This window comes from Emydura macquarii, unplaced genomic scaffold, assembly GCF_026122565.2.
Source record: "Emydura macquarii macquarii isolate MOO-44397 ecotype Brisbane River unplaced genomic scaffold, CSIRO-AGI_Emac_v2 contig_3328, whole genome shotgun sequence".
Taxonomy (NCBI): domain Eukaryota; kingdom Metazoa; phylum Chordata; order Testudines; family Chelidae; genus Emydura; species Emydura macquarii.
Window position 1 is genome coordinate 1,530,302 of NW_027133465.1, and position 19,962 is coordinate 1,550,263.

The 19,962-nt window shown below is 41.1% G+C and overlaps 1 long non-coding RNA gene across 1 annotated transcript in view; it reads left to right on the forward strand.

Annotated features, from left to right (window-relative positions):
* The window catches only part of LOC137143494 (uncharacterized), a 158,641-nt gene that overhangs the window by 128,609 nt on the left and 10,070 nt on the right, over nt 1-19,962 (forward strand). The window lies entirely within an intron of this gene.

Below are 19,962 nucleotides of genomic sequence, written 5' to 3' on the forward strand. Positions count from 1 at the left end.
TGTTTCAGTACACATCTGTTTACAAAATAGAACTTTTGTGTGTGATTTGTGTGGGCATTATGTTTACAAGGTAATAACAGGGTTAAATGAACTCAGAGTCTAAAAGCTAAGGACAAGATCCTCTCCTGCACCTGGCCTGGGGGAGGAAGGGCCTGGCAGGAAAGTGGGATTGCAGAGTTCACTCTCAAGTTGCAGCAGCTTCAGTCTGTACGTAAAGTAGAGCAACCTAAGGACTGCTCTGATTTACCACAGCTGGCTATAGCCCCTAAGGGACCATATCCCAGCTGGGCTTTGTAGAGTACAGCTGTGTTCTGCTCCACTACTCATCACTCCCTGCAAACTGGGGTTGACAGTGCTAGAATTTAGGGTTTAGGTTCCAATGAGACGTTGTGGCAACCATGTTCATTCTGGGCATATGGACGTAAGCACTGTGCATATCCGGGCCTTCCTTTTTCAAAAGTGACTGGTGATTTTTGTGTGCCCCACCTGAAACTCTTTAAAGGAGTCCCAATTTTTCAGAGGATGGGTTGTGGAAATGTGGCCCTTCAAAGACATCTCAAGTTGCACTCCTGAAAATTGAGGTATCCAAAATCACTGGTCTGTTTTTGAACATGAAATCTTAGAATAGTATGAGATGATAGTTCTACATTATAAAACCAATATGGTGCATGAAATTTCTCCTTTTAAAAAGATCTGATGGTCACTGCATACTGTGATGGAGAGTTTGAGCCATTTGGTACTCCTCAAATTATCATGGGATAGAATTAAATAAACTTTATCCTTTTGGAAGCACTTTTCAATGGTTGAGTGCTGTGTTCACACAAGCTTTGAAACACTTTGGGCTTGATTCTTCTCTCAGACTGGTGTAAATATGGAGTAACTGCACTAGAGTTACTAGAGATACACTGGAGTAAAGGTGACATAAATTACTGGATAACCAGACCTATACTATTTTGCTAATAGACTGCAACATCCGCTCTACTTTCCAACATAGAGATGCTACATTATATAATTTTTAAACTCTCTTGTCTTCTAGATCAATAAAGCGGTAATCCCTAGTGTAAATACTTCACTGTGTGGTTTTTAAATTCATGTAATTTACTCAGTAGATAGTAATAGCTCCTCATACTGTCATTGTAGTGTGTGTGCGTATTGAAGTATGTATATACAGTACCATAGTACAGTCTGTGGGCAGAGTTCTGCCTCAACTTACATGCCGTGCCGAGTTTTACATGTGTGTACAGCACGTCTCATTTATAAAATACTTATCATTTATTTTGGTAGACTTCTCTCAGGCACTCCTTTTAACAATGCAAAATGTTGACTCCTTTGGGTCTATTGAAGACATTTTATCCAAGTTGGTGGCAAACCATGAAAACTAGGTCCTGTACCAAAATACTGTTACGTAGTCCATTGGGCTTAGCATGGGCTGGGGAAACAGGAACTGCTGTGCCATTGATGCTGTCTGTGTCTGCACTAGGATTTATTTGCTGCAATTTCCTCGTGGGGACAAAAGCAGGAACCTAGTGTAAAAAGGATGCCATGTGGCTGCCCTCGTTAAACACTGTGTAGTCTAAGTCTGCTCACAGCGAGTTTGCCTGGCACGGTGACCTCAGGGACCGTCTCTGTAGCAGCACGTTGGCTATCACCGGTGATAGTGGCAAATTTTAGGAACACTCCCTGGTGTTGCTAAGTCCTCTCTGTGTGGTCTGGAGGAAATCATTTAACCTCTCTGAAGGAAATCCTGGCCCCAGTGAAATCAATGACAGAGCGCCGATTGACTCGAGCAGGACCAGGGTTTCTCTGTCTACTTCCCCACTATCAGTTGGGGGTGATATTAACACCAAGTCACAGAGGTAATGTGAGTAGGAATTCATGTTTGCATAGCTCTCTGAAGCTTCAATGAGTAGCCTAAGAGGCCAAGTTGCAAAGGGCCTTTATCCAATCATACCAAGCTGGGAGGGGTCCCAAGTGCTTTGGAGGTTAGGATGAGAATTCAAAATATTCTGGACAAACTGGAGCAATGGTCTGAAGTAAATAGGGTGAAATTCAATAAGGACAAATGCAAAGTACTTCACTTCGGAAGGGACAATCAGGTGCACACATACAAAATGGGGAAAGACTGCCTAGGAAGGAGCACTGCAGAAAGGGATCTGGGGGTCATAGTGGATCAGAATCTAAATATGAGTCAACAAGGGTAATAGCAAACATCATTCTGGGATGTATTATCAGGAGCGTTGTGAGCAAGAGCAAGTAGTAATTCTTCTGCTCTACTCCATGCTGATGAGGCCTCAACTGGAGTATTGTGTCCACTTCTGGGCACCACATTTCAGGAAAGGTGTAGACAAGTTGGAGGAAGTCCAGAGAAGATTAACAAAAATGATTAAATGTATAAAAAAAAAAAGTTACCTATGAGGGAAGATTGAAAAAATTGGGTTTGTTTAGTCTGGAGAAGAGAAAACTGAGCAAGGACATAACAGTTTCCAAGCATATAAAAGCTTGTTACAAGGAGGAGGGAGAAAAATTGTTCTCCTTAACATCTGAGGATAGGACAAGAAGCAATGGGCTTAAATTGCAGCAAAGGCAGTTTAGGTTGGACATTAGGAAAAACTTCCTAACTGTCAGCACTGGAATAAATTGCCTAGGGAGGATGTGGAATCTCTGTCATTGGAGATTTTTAAGAGCAGGTTAGACAAACACCTGTCAGGGATGGTCTAGATAATGCTTGGTTCTGCCTTGAGTGCAGGGGACTGGACTAGAAGACCTCTCAAGGTCCCTTCCAGTCTTACAATTCTACAATCTCCAGGCTTTGGGAAGGGCAGCCATTAACATCATTTTCTTGTCTGCAGACTCAGCACACTCCTCGTCTGGGTCACAAAGAGGATATTAGAAGCATTGCCATCTTGCCAAATTAATTCTCCTCTGGGGGCCCTTAATTAAAATCCCCCTACCATCCCTACTTCCCCACTCAAATTTTAACCTGTCGGATTTGTACATTATAGTGGGGTGGGGAATGATTAAAGAAAAAATGACATGGAAAAGTCCTGTCATGTCAGAACCGGGCAAAAGTATGTTCTTAATAATAGCAAAACAAGAAGAAATGTCCCCCACTGAATTGCAACCTCGTATGTCAAGCTTCAGCCTGAACAAACTTCTGAAACCAGTGTCTTTAAAATCCTAAAAAAGCAGCCATATGATGGAAATCCATGATAAGCCCTTTAACTGGAGCAACACTAGTGGGAACTGCTGGGTGTTTCCCTTTCCTCTGGTGCCTGCCTTTCTTTTCATGTAGTGTAGCATCTCGTCGGTTGCTCAAAGTCGGGAGGAATGGAAATGGGATGACACAAGCGCTGGGGGGAGTATAAATTTATTATAAAGCCCTGGAACTCTTAATAATTAATTTCCCAGCAAGAAGCAGCCTTTTTTTTTTCCTATAGGAAGAACAACAAAATGTTTTGACATCCCCTCCCCCACCCAATCAGTGAGATAAAGCAGCAAGCACATAGTCTGGTTTAACCCTTGTCCTTATCCTATCATCTGGTTTTCTCTCTGTGTGTAATTATTTCAAACCTCACACGCTGCCCCCAGCCTTTCCGACCCCATGACATGAGACCTATCCTCCTCCCACCTTCTGGTTCTCCTCACTGCACTCTGAACAGGCTTTAATCATGGTTTCTGGAATGGTGCCAAGCACTGTTTTGTCCTTCGCTACTCTCCTGGTTAAACCATGTTCAGCTGCACCCACTTGCAGCAATGAATACATTTCATAGATTTATGGACTTTTAAGGCCAGAAGAGTCATCAAGTTCTAACTCCTGCATAGCACAGAGGATAGAATTTCACCCAGTAATGCCTGGCTTGTGCATTTCAGTGTGGATAAAACTGGATTGTCTAATTCTACCTCGTTATATTGCACTTGGTCCTCTTACTCTAATTGAACTGTGTGATGATTGCATCTCATGGTTCAGCTACTTACCATCTACTGTAGTCATAGGATCTTGATCTACTGTCCCTTGAAGAAGTCTTTCTATTGACATCAGTGGGCTTTGGATCAGGCCCACAATAATTTTCCCAAAGGGGAAAGAGTTCTAGAATTCTACCTGTCCATCGGGACTGGAACATTTCTTTCACAGAAGTTCATTCTGCAAAGCAGGGGGATTTTCTCCAGATGTGAAATTTTAAAACTCCACGACTGAAAGTGAGTCTAATGGCTACCATATGCTTCATAATAGGCACTATATAGGGTACAGCTTTTAGCATGTATTCACCTCCCAGCCAGAAAATGGGAACAAGAAAATGACTGATGGAGGATGAAAGCTGGCCAAATTTCAAGCATGGATACCTGAGTTAGGCATCTAAATCCATGTTTAGGCATAAAAATAAATGGTAGATTTTCAAAGGTGCTGATCATACGTAGGTCCTCTTTACAGTCTGTATGAAGCACCTTTGAAAATGAGGCCACTTAGTTACATAGCACCCCGATCCTGCAAATCTGTGTTTAATTTTATGCACATAGGTAGATCCCTTAACTTAAAAAATGGGGGTCCTGGTGCCTGGAATCTAAACGGGAATATCAAATAGTAGTAAGAAGTTATATTACCTCTGCAGTTGGCACTGGTGTGACCGCTGATGGAACACTGTACCCAGTTCTGGTTTCCATGGTTCAAAAAGGATGTTGATGAATTGGAGAGGTTCAGAGATGAGGCACAAGAATGATAAAAGGATTGGTAAGCATGTCTTATCATGGTAGACTCCAGCAGCTAAATCTAATTAGCTTAACAAAAAGGAGGTTCTAGGGTGACTTGATCACAGTGTGTAAGTACCTACCTCAGATACAAAAATTTGATAATGGGCTTTTCAGTCTCGCAGACTTAGGTATAACAAGGCATACATTGCTGAAGCTAGAAAAATTCAGACTGGAAATAAGGTGCAAATTTTTAAGAATAATGGTAATTAATAATTGGAACAATTTACCAAGGGTTCGCATGGATTCTCCATCATTGGCAATTTTTAAAGTAAGATTGCATGTTTTTTCTAAAAGATATGCTTTAGTTCAAACTGGAATTAATTCAGGGAATTATACAGGAAGTAAAAACAGATTAACACGGTGGATCCCTTCTGGCTTTATAATCTGTGAAATGAGAATACTCACTTCCAATTAAGTTTTTACAGGATCAGGACCTAAGTTTGAATTTAGGAGCCTAATTTAAGCAACAAATGTTGATGAAAAATGTGGCCTATTGTATATAATCAGTTATTTTGTATTTGAGACGGGTATATTTCTGATTGTGGACATTTTGAGTTAGGAATTGTGGCCACCTGTGGGTCCAGCACGCTTGGGTTGTGACTGTCAATAAATAATAATAGGCAAGGCTGTTATTAGAAAATGCATTGCAACAGTCACTGTTTTACCATGATCTATGAACAGCTTGCAACTAAATAAAGGAGGAATTACTTTGGGGTCTGTAGACGCTTAAACGGTATAACTTTCCATTCGGCAATACCTCAAAATAATGGGGAAAATGAAGCAAGAACGAACCCCTGGGAAAACAGGGCAAGACAGAACACCAGGGACAGTTTGAAAGCAGAGTGTCTTGATGATGGAAGAGTTGTTAGTTAGCGCCTACAAGTCAGTGTTTACCACTGGGGGAAATGGAGGCTGGGAGCTTGGACTGGGTGCTGTGCAATAATGATGAGTCTCATGGTGCTATAGGACAAAGGCCACTTCCTAACAACTTTTTTTTGGTGCCCTCTAGGTTTGCTCACATGCAGGCCTGGTCTACACGGCTGGCAGCCATCGACAGGAGATAGCTTGCGTATCTCCTGTTGACTTACTAACGTTCCCTTACTGCGGAGTCTCCACTGCGCGGCATCAATGCGAAACACCCTCCGGTCGATGCAGCCTCCCTCTTTTCGGGTGGGTGTGGGGTGGATTTACTGCGTCGACCAGAGAGTACTTCGGGAATCAATTGTGAGGGTCTCCTCTGCCCGGTCAACCGATCCCATTGCATCGAACCATGCAACCCCGGCGCAGTCTGGTAGTATAGACATACCCGCAGTTTTCCCAGTAATGTGTTTCACGGTAGCTTTAATAAATTAACAGAACTGTTGATGGTTAAAATAGAAGCACAGAAGTTCAGCGGCACCATTCTCTAGAGGAGCTTTCCTTTGGAACTGAGTTTCTCCCAATGATATTTAAACGATTTATTATTTATTTGCATTACCATAATGTCTAGAGGTCCCCCTGCAGTAGGTGCTGAACAAACATAGAGGATGGTTCCTGTTCTAAAAAGAGCTTACAATCTGAATAGAAAAGACAGACAGTAGATGTATTTTACCTTAAGGCCGGTCAACAGTAAACACAATTTTCTTTCAATTAACAGAGTTAACGCTGGAGTAGTTTAATCACTACATTAAGCACTAGATTGTGAAAGCAAAAGAGAAGAGAACCTACAGTCATAGCTAATTATATAATTATAGTGTTTGCAATTACATGTCATAATTGTGTGGCCAGTAGTGGGCGTTTTTTTCCTGAAAGGTAGCAACTCTTTAGCATAGGCTTTAAATTAGAGGAAATTTAGAGAACAAGAAATGACTGAAGTTGTAAAGATTGTCTTATTGACAACTAAGTGTTTTGTTTTAAAGTATTTTAGAGCACTCGTGGATAACAAAATGGTTACCTTTGATTAAATAAAGACACTATTTATTATTTGTGCAGTATTGAGGACATGGTCAGCTGTGTACAAGGCACAAAAATAAAGACAAACTCTGCACCAAAGAGTTTACATTTTGAATGTATATTATGGCAACTAATGTTATAACTTACACCTGGTTTCAATTAATTATTCAGTTACCAGATAGAAAATCAGGGAATTGTAACAAGTCAGAACACGAGTTGCAGCAACGAATGATGCCTTTTTTGGAAAGTAAACTCTTTAGAGATTAGGATTGTTTTTATTAATGTGTCTTGTAGAGCTGAGTACACCTCAGAACTAAACAAATAATACAATAATAATACTCAGTGTCCAAAACACAGAGAAAGCAGGAAGTGGTGTAAAATCCAGTGGAAGGAGTATTTTATTGTTGTTGTTAAATCATGGTTGTTATAACCTTCTGCCTGTTAGGACCTTTCAGATTTTTAATAATATGCAAGCTAAAGTGTTTTGTCTAGGCTGGGCCCTAGGGGATAATTTCCCTAGACTACTATCTTCAGTTGAGTGAATGTTTACCAGGAAATCAATAATTTGTGTCAAATTATTTTGAGACCTAATAAGAGAGAGAGCTGGCCAACATTCATTTGAGAGATTGCTAGTGAAGTGGAATGAGAAATGTAATGGAAAAAGAGCATGTTCTGTTCTATTCAGGTTCTTATTCTGCACTTATCACCATAGTATCAGAGTGCCTGCCGCATTAAACAATATGACTAACAGCTGTCCTGTGTATTCCGTTCTCTCTGTCATTCTCCCTGCAGTGGAGAACTGTGCGTGCAGTGAAGTGGATTGTTCTGGTAAGGTTTGGGAGTTTTGCTTTTAATGGCCATGCTGCTCTGTTTTTTTGTTAGTGAAGGCAGCTCAAAGAAGTATGCTTTGAACTTGGAGCAGAAGGTGGGGAGGTTTGTGATGGTCCTTAGTCCCCGGGGGATTTGTTCCACAGTCCCAAATCAGCCCCTGAGAAAACTCTGTTGCCTGTACAGATTAGCTTTACTGTCAGGGTAGAAATTTCCATTGTGCCAGGGGGTGGACTTGTCAACCAGGGTCTTCATCTCAGAGCTTTAGATAATGATTTGGGTTCCCCGAGCCCTGGCCAGGGAGCACCTTGAAGATAAATATTGAACCTTGGACCTGAATTGATATATTATATGAGAGTATCACTAACAGAGCTGGTCACTATACTGAGATTACCTCAAAAACCAAAAGAAAATAGTCCATTTCAGCAGGCATATTCAAGGATTGAGGAGAATCCACGTATTCCTAGAGAGCCAAGTCCTGAAGTCCATACCCAGTCCTTAAATCCTGCTGAAGTCAATGGAAACTTTTCCTGAATAACAATAGAGAAAGGATTTAATTATTTGGCCCTGTGAGTGGTACCACTGGTAAAATGGCAAGGTTGTGTTGATATTGGTAGTTTTTGATTGTCAGGTTCTCTGCCAATATTTGTAAAATATTCAAGGACTGATTCTGGTCTCAGTCACTCTGGTGTGTCTCCATTGGCAGCAGTGAAGTTATTCCTTAAAAAAAAAGGAAGGAAAAAAAAAACTTGTATATCCAAGAACACAATCAGGCCCTCTGTGTTTCAGCTTTTGCCTGCTATATAGCAAAAAGCTTTTGTTTTTTTGTTTTTGTTTTTTTAAATAGCAACAAAACATATGCAGATTGGCTAAGGAATAACTAAAGTGAGGGTGGGAACAATCTAGAGACATAATAAAAGTGTATAAACCCCCCCAAAACAGGAGATGGATTTTGCCAACACTCACTGTCTCACACAAGTCTTGTGTTATTTGGTGTGCTTTTTCTTAAATTTCAGCTGTTGAGATGAAAATATTGTGTGAGAACTGCGGCTTTCATTTAAAAAGAGTCTAGTGCTGATGCTGCAGAGAAAAGTTTGCAAATGTGACGTACGTGCAGCCGTTGGGCAAAAATAACCCCAAATGTATTATTTTAAAATAATCTCATAATTGTTAAGCCAGTTTTATGATTTTGGGGGGGGCCATGATTCATGATTTTTGAATGCTAGGGATTGGCCGTACTGCAGTTGTTCAGAGCGATAAGTGGGCACGTAACTAAGAGTAATGGTATTAAATTAGTATGTGGAAAATTCAGGCTAAATGTCAGATAAAACTTCCTGAAGTGGAGATCTTAAGTCCCTGTCCCAGTGTTGCTGACTCTCACAATTCCATGTCAAGTAACGTGATTATGGCTCCTCCTGGAGCCCATTCTGTCCATAATCTCAGAAGCTCCAGTCTAATGTGGTTTTCAGCTCCGCCCAGCAAATCTGATTGGCTGCCTTCTCCACTTCCCCACCTCTTGGGAAAGAACAGCCAGTCAGAGCTGCTGCAGAAGGCAGGCAGCACTCTCTCTCTTTACTCACCTCTAGAACCAACAGAAGAGAAGTGGGGGCTGGAGAAGCAATAGCTGATACTTTTTTCACAGGAGGGGAGGAGGAAGCAGAAATCTAATAGGAAGATTTAAAAAATCCCATTGCACCGAAAAGGTAATTCTGGTTATATATCACATATGTTTTTAGTTTCTTTTCATTTTTATGTATTCTGCTTTTGTACTTAGTAAATTATTCGGATAGCAGTACTGACAGAGGAATGGCTGGTAAGAAGGAGGGAGATCACTCGCCAAAGGTAGCAATCTGGAAAGGAGGGATTTGAAGAAAGGACAGTGAGGCTGCCTGGCATGGAGCTGCTTGTGAGACAAGAACAGCACCAGTGGATTTAGGTCCAAGGAATGGCACAGGTCACACGCAAAGTAATAGCAGACAAGAAACTAGAAAGGTGCACAATGAAAGCCAAACTCGTGACCTTTTCCTTTTCTCACTCTTCTCCTCCCGTCCCTTCTTCCCCATGTTTATTACCCTTTTTGTTACTTTAACTCTTCATCTGCTCCTGCACACAGATCATACAAGGGCTTTTATTGCCTCATGGAGCTCCATTGCAGCCTGAGACTCTGTACGGGAGTGTGTGCGAGTGAATGTCCACATGGGCCTATGTTTGCAGAATAAGGACCTTAGGGCTCAATCCTGCCAACTGCTCTGAGAGGACCTGTGCCGCACTCCATCACTTTCACCGGGGCTCCCCATTGGCACAGGCAGGGATTAGCCTCCATGACGCAATTTGCAGGACTGAGGCCTGCGTCTGTAAATTCCTTGAGGCAGGGACCTTTCGTTTTTAAGAGGAGCAGGGGTGGGAAAGTTGGGCACCTCTCAAGTGCCATGCACAGCTGTGGTGCTATAGAAATACGAAATAATCGTAATAATGTTTGCTGTGAACAGGAGAGGACACAAGTGCCTTTTGAATAAGAGTCGGTGTGTGCCCATTTGTTTGCTTTTTTGTTTAACTAGTTAGGCTGACAGGACGCTGCATGCCACGTTTTTGTTGAATTATTCCTGTTTAGCATGGATTGGTTGTAAAACAATGCTGTGCCCCAGTTGGGGACTAGAGGAGCTGAGACTTGCCAGACAGACCAGCTGTCAGGGTCAGACAGATTTTTGTTTGTGTGTATATGGCCAGAATTACCCTGACAGTGTCATTTTTATTGAAATGTTTAATTTCGTTTGATTTAGCCTCCTGAAAATCTTGTAACTAAAAAAAACCCAAACGTGTTCTATAAATACCAGCTCATTTTCATAGACCAGGCATCTTTTAAACAAGTCGTCAAGGTTTATTTTCCTGACAGCAAAAAACAACATATAATGTGGCAAAATTACGGAAGCCGAAATATCCATGTCTGAGAGATTAAGAGAACAAGCTGAGGATGGAATTGTCAAGAGAGCAGAGTGATAGAAAGGACCCCAATGTTCATTATTTACAATCCCATCAATCTCTGTCCACGGGCAATGACAGCTGTCCCAAGACAACAGCGATAGCTACTCAGAAATGCTGAGATGTCAGCACCCTCTGAATGGCTAACCCACTCAGAGGACCTCTTCCTAATGACTTCCCTCTATCAGCCACAATGCTTCCTTTATGTAACAGTGAAACTTTCCACTCAGACGTTCTGAATCCTGTTCCCTAGCTGAAGTGCGGTATTTGGATTTCAACTCACAATTGCTAAGCGCAGAAACGCTGTCTTGACATTTAGTGTGAGTTCTCAAAGTTCTTTTGACATTGCAGGTTCCTTTCAGAGAAGTAATGACTACCAATCAGGGTAATACTTTAGATATTTACTAAATGCGCACCTGTGTATACGTAACAGGTACACAGAGATATATTTTGTTATTCAAACAAATAGGTCATTACCGGTATTTTTAAAAGGCATAGATAAAGCAGCAAAACCCATTCAATTTATATGACTGAGCACAAAGCTGTGGGATCCTCATATTTTTGAAGTGCAGATGGAGACAAAAGTTATGGAGATAAGGATTCTATAAAAAGGATGTGGACAGGTTGGAGAGAGTCCAGCGGAGGGCAACAAAAATGATTAGGGGGCTGGAGCACAGGACTTATGAGGAGAGGCTGAGGGAACTAGGTTTGTATAGTCTGCAAAAGAGAAGAATGAGGGGAGATTTGATAGCAGCCTTTAACTACCTGAAAGGGGGTTCCAGGGAGGATGGGGGTAGGCTGTTCTCGGTGGTGGCAGATGACAGAACAAGGAGCAACGGTCTCAAGTTGCAGGGCGGGAGGTCTAGGTTGGACATTAGGAAAAAGTTTTTTACTAGGAGGGTGGTGAAGCACTGGAATGGGTTACCTAGGGAGGTGGTGGAATCTCCATCCTTAGAGGTTTTTAAGCTGAGGCTTGACAAAGCCCTGGTTGGGATGATATAGCTGAGGTTAGTCTTGCTTTGAGCAGGGGGTTGGACTAGATGACCTCCTGAGGTCCCTTCCAACTCTAATATTCTATGATTCTATGATTCTATAATCTTAGTTCTCAGATACAGAGTGCAGTTGCACCTGACCTGGGATTCCCAGGCTGATATCTGTCCTCTGGAAGGTCAACAGTTTATTTTTTTTTAAGAATATGGCATTTTTAATGTGATGGTTTAGATATAGAACAAGAACTATTAATAGGATTTGTGGTTCATTAAAGTGATCATAACTGATTCAGTCTGAAGCTTGGTTATAACAGCAGTTATAGTCTCTGTCCCCTTCTTTCACGGGCCATGGGAAGAACAGGATTGGCTGCATTACCCTCAACATACTTGTATTCTTGCAGCTCTGCATAAAGACAATGACTGTAATTAAATCTCATGCTTCAGGGCCTCAGCTGGTCAACTGCAGGGATCAGGAAGGAATTGTTTTCCCTGATTCACAACTGGCCAGATGGATTCTGGGTTTTTTTGGCTTTCCTCTGAAGCATCAGCTATTGGCCCCAGCCAGAGACAGGACATTGGTTGAGGTGGTCCGATGTTCTGAAGTGGTACAGAGACTCCTCTTTCTTAGGTGCCTGTCCAATGTCCTGCTCACATGCTCAGGATCCAGATCCCCCCCAGGTCTGGGATTGAAAAATAATTTTCCCCCAGGTCTGATTGGCAAATTCCCCCCTCCTCCCCCCTCCCCCCCCCCGCAATGACAACTGGCAAATGGTTCACTGCTCTGTATCAGCAACTCTTGAGAATCCTGACAAACTCACTACACTCACAACACATTGCTTTCACGGTATTTATCCAATAGTGTCAAGTGAAGTATCTAATAAAAGCTTATATCATATTGATCTTCATAATCATTGCAAGATGTATGTACAGATGATGTTTAAGGAGTTGTGTGTATGTACTGAAAATATGTTTCAAGACTAGGTCCCAGGCAGAGTTGACAAACCGGTTTCTTCAAGACAGGAGATAAGATGTGTATCTCTGTCAGATGTGAATTAAGCATTGTAAGTCAATACAATGGACACCAAATATGCATTTGGAACCAACAGGGGGATGTGAAATGAACAGGAAAGAGCATACCGGAGAACAAACAGGAGAGCATTTGAAAGGTTCACTGGACTATAACTGGGGAACAATAAAGACATTTTGTCATTCATTCAAAGAGGAAACCCCTTGAAGTGCATGGCGTGTTGGGCACGTAAGGGCATGAAAATTTGGATCCTGGTTTTGACTGAAAACCATAGTCAAAGACTAAATTCTTGGGAGAAAATCTACTTTATTAAATAGGAAAGGTAACCATTGGTAAGTGTAGACCTCGGATTGGGTTTTATGTTTTGTTTTATATGTGCAACTATTTCTGTTTTCACTTCTTATCCTTACTCCCTGTCTCTTAAAACTTGATCTTTGCTGATGAACTTATGACTGTTTCACTAGAGAGAGAGAGAGATGCTGTGATGCTATATAGGACTGGTCCTGAGTTGTGCCAGTCAAGCTGTTGCACATCGTCTCTTTGAAGACAGCTTACCTGTTAATTTCTGTGAGTTTCCAGCGATGGGCTGGATACCACAAGGAACACCATTCAAGATGAGATAATTAGTCAACAATGTTGGAATTGATCTATATTACTCCATTACAGTATTTGTGGGTAAGTAAGTTAAATGATCTAGAGGTAACTCTAAATCTCTGCTTTTTTTTATTTAAAAAAATTTGTTGAAGAGAGATTTAAAAGGTTTGGATGTGGTCACAAGACCAGCTCTGATAGTATAGAATGATCCACATCTGCGACCATCTGAAAGATTCATGTTTAACTGTAGTTTCAAAAGAACTTTTCAGATATACCTAGAAATTCAGTGTTTTAGTATTTCCACATCCATGAGTAGGGCTGGTGTGTCTGCCATTTTCCTAATTTTACTCCAGAGTCCACGTTGAGCGTGTCCTTTGAAATGGGCCCTGTCTAGCCTAGGAAAATGAGCTGTGTTTGGCAAACATGTTAGTTAATGTGTTCATTAAGATGTTTTTAAGCACCACTTAGCATCTAGTGTAGAAAAAGAAAGCAGTGTTTAAAAATATTAGCCTTCTATGGTTGACCAAGACATTAAACACCATCTATACTAAGTCCTAAATGGTGTTTTAAAATGTGTTAATTTAGCAATGTTACCTAACGTGTTTTCTGAACAGATCTCATCTTCCTACATATAATCAGTCTGATTAAGGCTTTATCTACACTGCGCTGTAGAGCTGGCTACAGGGGTTTGAATTGCAGAGCGTACCGAAGAGTCACAATGATTCTAATTCCCCCGAGTGGACTCTGTTGGCACCAGCAGCATCCATATAGGGGAGTTAGAGTGTGACTCTTCGGTGTGCTTTCCAATGCACATCCCTCAAGTCTGCAATTAGAGTGCAATGTAGACATAGCCTAACTCAGCATCTGAGTCCAACAGAAAAGACAGACTGTCATATTCATAGATTGTAAGGCCAGAGGGGGCCATTTTAATCATCTCATATGATCTCTTGCGTAACACGGGCCAAAAATCCTCAACCAGTAATTTTAGCATCAAGCCCGTAACTTCTGTTTCAGCTAGAGCATACATTTTAAAAAGATATCCAGTCTTGATTTAAAAACATCAAGTGATGGAGTATCTATCACATCCCTTGGTAAGTTGCTCCTATGGTTAATTACCCTGAGTGTTAAATATTTGCACCTTATTTCTAGTTTGGATTTGTCTAGCTTCAACTTCCTACCCCTAGATCTTGTTATGCCTTTTTCTGACAGCCGACAGCACTTTAATCTAGCAGAAATCTTTCCCCCATGTAGGTACTTGCAGACAGTGATCAAGTCACCTTTTAAAGTTCTCTTGGAAAAATTAAACTGACTGAACGTCTGTAACCTCTTGCTATAAGGCATGTTTTCCTGAACTGAAATCATTCTTGTAGTATTTTGCTGAACCCTTTCCAATTACTAAACATCCTTTTTGAAGTGTGGATGCTATAACTGGACACAGAAATGTCTCATTATATACCACATACAAAGACAGTACCACCTCCCTAGTCATATTTAATAAACTCCAGTTTATACATCTAAGGATTGTCTTAACTGTCTTAGCTACAACATTGCACTGGGAGCTCATGTTCAATTAGTTACCTGCCATGACCCCTAAGTCATTGTCAGTGTCATCGTATTCCTGGATACAATCTGCCATTTTATAAGTGTGACCTATATTCTTTGTATCTATATACCTCTGGCAATTTTCAAATTTTAGTTTAGTTTTTCGAGAAGCTTAAATGTGACCTATGGAAACTCCCAGTCAAGCTTATGTTAAAACATATTGCTTAACTGGTTGGTTTTTAAATAAACCATTAAATAAACAAACTTCTTGGGGCATCTCTTCATGTGCCTGCTGATACCACCGAGGAGTTGGTATTCTCGGAGTGGGTAGCAGATAGGTCAGTGGAACACATCTGTAGTAAGAGGATACTGGAAGTAGACAAAGCCATTCTCCTTGTCTTCTCCTTGCATCGGATGGGTTTCAGTGGTATCAGCGGTTTTGCTGGATGGTTCTCCTTGGTCTCGGGGAGTAGGATCGAAAGGGCTGGTTAGGTGCATGTCTAGTGAACTGTTGAGGCTGTTCTGGGTTGTTTCCGAGGTGAGGCTAATCCTGCTGGCAGAGGAACTTTCCCTGCCAGGATTGAAACGGCAGGAACAAAATGAATTAAATTAAACCAAATTAAAACCACTTTAATTCTGAAAGAGAGTGTCCACATAAGGGTTTATGCAGTCTAACCAATCTCCTTTACATTCACAGCTTTAGTTAACTTGGATTAATTTTCCTGGGTGTCCCCATATAGACATATATAGGTGATTTCTCATTTCAGGTAGTATGAACCTTGGCACAGGTCATGTGTCTAGCACTTTCCTGCTCTGTGAGGTGATTGTCCATGCTGGTGATTGGGACCTGTGGAATGTGTCAGTCTTTTTTTTTTTTTTTAATCAGTGCAATTATTTTCTTCTCAATTGGGATTTCAAGGGTCCAGTCCTATTCCCCCACCCCACCTCACCCCAGCCCTCTCACAAGCACAGAGGGACCTGACCACTGGAACATCCCAGGTTTAGCTGTGCCACAATGGACATTGATGCTGAGCCCCTGCTTAAAGGTTCCACACTTCTCATGTACCAGGGAGCTGGGCTTCCCCGGAACTCTCTGCACGCAATTCAGCGCTGCAGGCTGTTTAGAGACTGAGGATGGGACAAAGCAGAGAAAGGAAGTTGGAGGTATGGGGGAGTTTGAGGGTGTAGGACAATCAGACCTGGATGCAACTGGGCCAAGTGAAGATCTGGGGTCAGGCTGGTGCACCTTTGACAGGAATACATCAACCATTTCCTATAGGTAGGGTTGGAATGAAGCAGCCGTGATATCTCCAGCAGTTCTGAGGATGCAGAACACGGCTGCTGTCTGGAGGTGCAGGAGAAGATTCTTTCCCTATCTGGCTCCAGCAGTACTGCCGAGTTACTCAGTCACTGAGCTGGCCTTAAAGTCTTGTCCAGAAGGGACTTAATGGGCAGTTTTTAATATATTTGTGCAGAGCAGGAGAGAGACTTGTTTTTTTCCCCCCAAAAGATATTTAATATTTCATTAAACAAGTCCACACCTTTCTGGTTTCCTTTTCTATTTGTATTTCTTTTCTTCCTCATGGATCTCCTCTTTCCCCTCTTTAACCTCTTATATTCTCTCTTGCTTTCTTTGGAAAGATTCTCTTTAACATGTAACAGTCATTAGCCAGCATCTCCACAAAGGACAAAAAGATGGCCATGTGGTAGGAGAGGGGGAACAGAAAGAGCTCAGCATTGTTGCCAGTTATTAAAGAATTTCTACACCCAGCCTTTTATTTCTGTGTCATTTGAAGCAGCTGCAGACTTAGAAGGAAATCTGAGGCTTTTTGCTTATGTGCTGTTAGGGAAAAGGAGCTTCTCTAGACCATAAGTGTCTTATCGCTTTCACCACGGTCACTTCTATGCACTGGGTATTTTTGAATGGGGGGGAAGGCATTCCTGTAAGGTGCTGAGTACCTTCAACATTCATTCACTTCAGTGGAAGTTAAAGGCTCATAGTGCCTTACATGATCTGGTTTATTATCTAGTCATTAAGCATCTATGAATTGCATCCTTTATAGAGTTGATTATTTTTCTTTCAGCACTTCTCCCAAAAAAGAGAAAAATTGGGATAATTAATCTCAATTAAGGGAAATATCGGACTTTGATTTGCTTCCTGTGGCTCCTCATTATTCACACTTCAGATATTTAGGAGGGGAGTGCACAGCGGCGTTGGAGTAATTTTTATAGTGGGGGTGTTGAAAGCCATTGAACAAAACTGTAAACCCTGTATATGATGGAAACCACTTCAAACCAGAGGGTGCTGCCGCACTCCCAGCACCCCTACTTCCAGCACCCTTAGGAGTGCATAGACAATCAGTAATAAGGCAGGGGATGAAAAGTGGCATGACATTTTTCATTGAGCAGGTCAAAAGTTCAAGTCCTATGTATTGTTTTCCCCGCAAATTCTTTTGTTGTTCACTGTTTTAGCAAATGCCAAATTCATCTTCCTACACTGAAAGCAGATTTTCCCATAATGTGCAATTAGCAACAGGTCTTCAACCTGATCCCTGTGTGTGCGTGCGTGCGTGAGTGTGTCTTTACCTATTTATGGATCTTCTTGTCAATTAGTGGTTCCCCTTTTTTGCTGAATGGCGCATTGGCAGCTGTTTCCTTGAATAAAACATAGCTCCTTCGCGGCACGATTTTGATGTGAAACCAGGTGAAATTGCTCAGTTCAACTTTCAATATTTGCTCTGGGTTTTTGCTAGAGACAGACTCAAAACACACAGTATCTGGGTTTCAAAGTCCTCCATGTTCAGGTGTGCTTGCATCTGAGACTTTGGTTTGGCCCATTGTCGGGGCTGCAATGTCTGAATTCGGATTTGGCTTCTCATTTTGAGCCCCCCCAAAATTTCTGGGGATCTGATTGAGATCCATCTCCCACTTTTAGGAAATGCAAAGAAGTAAGAGATGTGGGTATTAGCTCATGATAACATTTTCCATGAGTGAGATTAGTTTATAAAAATGTGCCTGAGAATAATCAGAGGGCAGGATTGTTCGATTCAGTGTATTTATGGTGATTTGCCCAATCTGGATTGAAATGTTTTAGGAAATCTGCTCTTCCCCTGGGGAATTTTCTCCTGATATTTTAGTCTCACTCCCTTTTCTTAATTTAATCTCATTACTCCTTTACCACAGCTAAATAATTCCTCTCCCTCCCATGCTTCAAATATTTGTCACTGATTTGCATGTCCCCACTCTTAAGACCTCATCGAATTCCCATTGAAGTCACTGGAAAGACTCCTATAGACTTCAACATGAGGTGGATTGGGCCCCTACTTGTCACTTAGCTAAGATATTCATGTTAAATTGTTTTAATCTTTATTCTCAAATCAGGCCTCCTACCTCCTTAATCATTTTAGTCGCTTGTCTCTGAACTCCCACTAGTTCTTTCTGATAATGAGGTGTTCAAATTGAACATTCTTCCAGGGTTTCTTTCACCAGAGGCACATAGAAAAGAGGCTGTTACCTTCCTGATCTGAGACATGATGTGGACTTTGCTTAGACAGCTAAAAATCACCTTGATCATATTTTTCTTTTATCATATTTGTTGTTCTCCACTGGACTCTTTCCACTTTGTCCACATCTTTATAAAGGTGTGGCACCCAGAACTGGACACAATACTCTATCTGAGGCCTCACCACTGCTGAGTAGAAAGCAGTAATCGGGTTTTTGACATACAACACTCCTTTACTACATCTTGGAATATTAGCTTTTTTTTGCAACTGCATCACATTGTTGACTTATATTCAATTTGGGATCCACTAACCTCCCAGATCCTTTTCAGCAATACTACTACTTTATTCCCCACATTATGAATATTCAGATAAGTACTTAATAGATTCATAAATTTTTTAAGGCCCAAAGAATCACACTCTGATCACCTAGTCTGACCTTCTGCATGGCATAGATCATAGAATTTCACCAGAGGGTTCCTGTCCTCTGGTTGAGCTACAGCACATCCTTCAGAAAAATATTCAATCTTTATTCAAAGACATCGAGTGATAAACAATCTACCGCATCCCTACGTAAAATATTCCAATGGTTAATTGCCTTCACTGGCCAATTGCCTACCTTTTGTTTTGTTTTGGGTTTTTTAAGCACCGTATTGGTGATCTGAATTTGTTCAACTGCAGCTTCCAGGCATTAGGTCTTGTTATATCATGTTCTACTAGATTAATATCAGAAATCTTCTTCCCAAGTAGGTACCTCTACTTATGAAGAAGAGCTCATGAGCAATCCATAGGCTTAAATTTGTTTACACAGAATATTTGTGAAACACTTATAAAGTCAAAATAAATTGGATAAAACTTAATGGTAAACTGTTGACCTGTCTGTGGACAATTTACCCTCTATTTCCCGCTCCACCCCAAAAGTATTAAATGTGGAAGGTAAATTGTTCGTAACAAATACTTTGAGTGGCTTGACTATCAGTTCATATTTAATTTGGCTTTTCTGCTTTCCAGCTTTCATCCTCCCGTTATATCACTTTTTTTCAGTGTTTTTTTCCCTGGATGGAGTTTACATTTGATTATGATTTCCATGTTAAATCATGTTTAGTTATCCAGTGAAAATGCAGAATAGAAGCAGAAATCAAAATGATAATTTTGGTTCACATAAACTAACAGCATCGATGAGGAAATAAATTTGAATGAAATGTAATTCGGAAGTACAAGAAGGGTCTGGTTTTCTGTCACTGTGGAAAGTAATTAAAATGGAGCTTTCATAGATATAAATTTGGAGTAGTCAGAATTTTTCTGCTGTCAGTGCATCTATCTTTTTGGTTTTTTGGATGGTCCTAAAGCAAAGTCTGCTTCTTGACTAAAGCGCACCACCTATGGTCATGATCTCCCTAATGTGAACCCAAATCACAGGAATATTATCATTTAGCATGAAGTCTATAACCAGGGAGATTCATACTATAGCTGCAGCAGTAAATGGTATGAATACATGCCAAGCCTTTCTCAAGGTAAATAGCTTAACAGCAGATGTGTATAGTTAACACTGACCCCACGTACATTGGCATCCTATTGGTTCAGGGAGGAGTCAACCTTGGTTCACCCAAACTTAAAGCCCGATTCCTTTGCACAGACTGCTAAAAGGCCATTGATAGTTTGAAGATCAACAAAAATGATTATGGTGCTGAGGGGCTGATCCAGCTTCAAGATTCTCATTGGCTAGTAGGGGATTGGATTGGGCTGTTATCTGGGATGAAAACTTTTTACAGTCAAGATTTCAAAAACCAGAGCAGAAACTTGGGCTCCTAAATCCATATTTAAG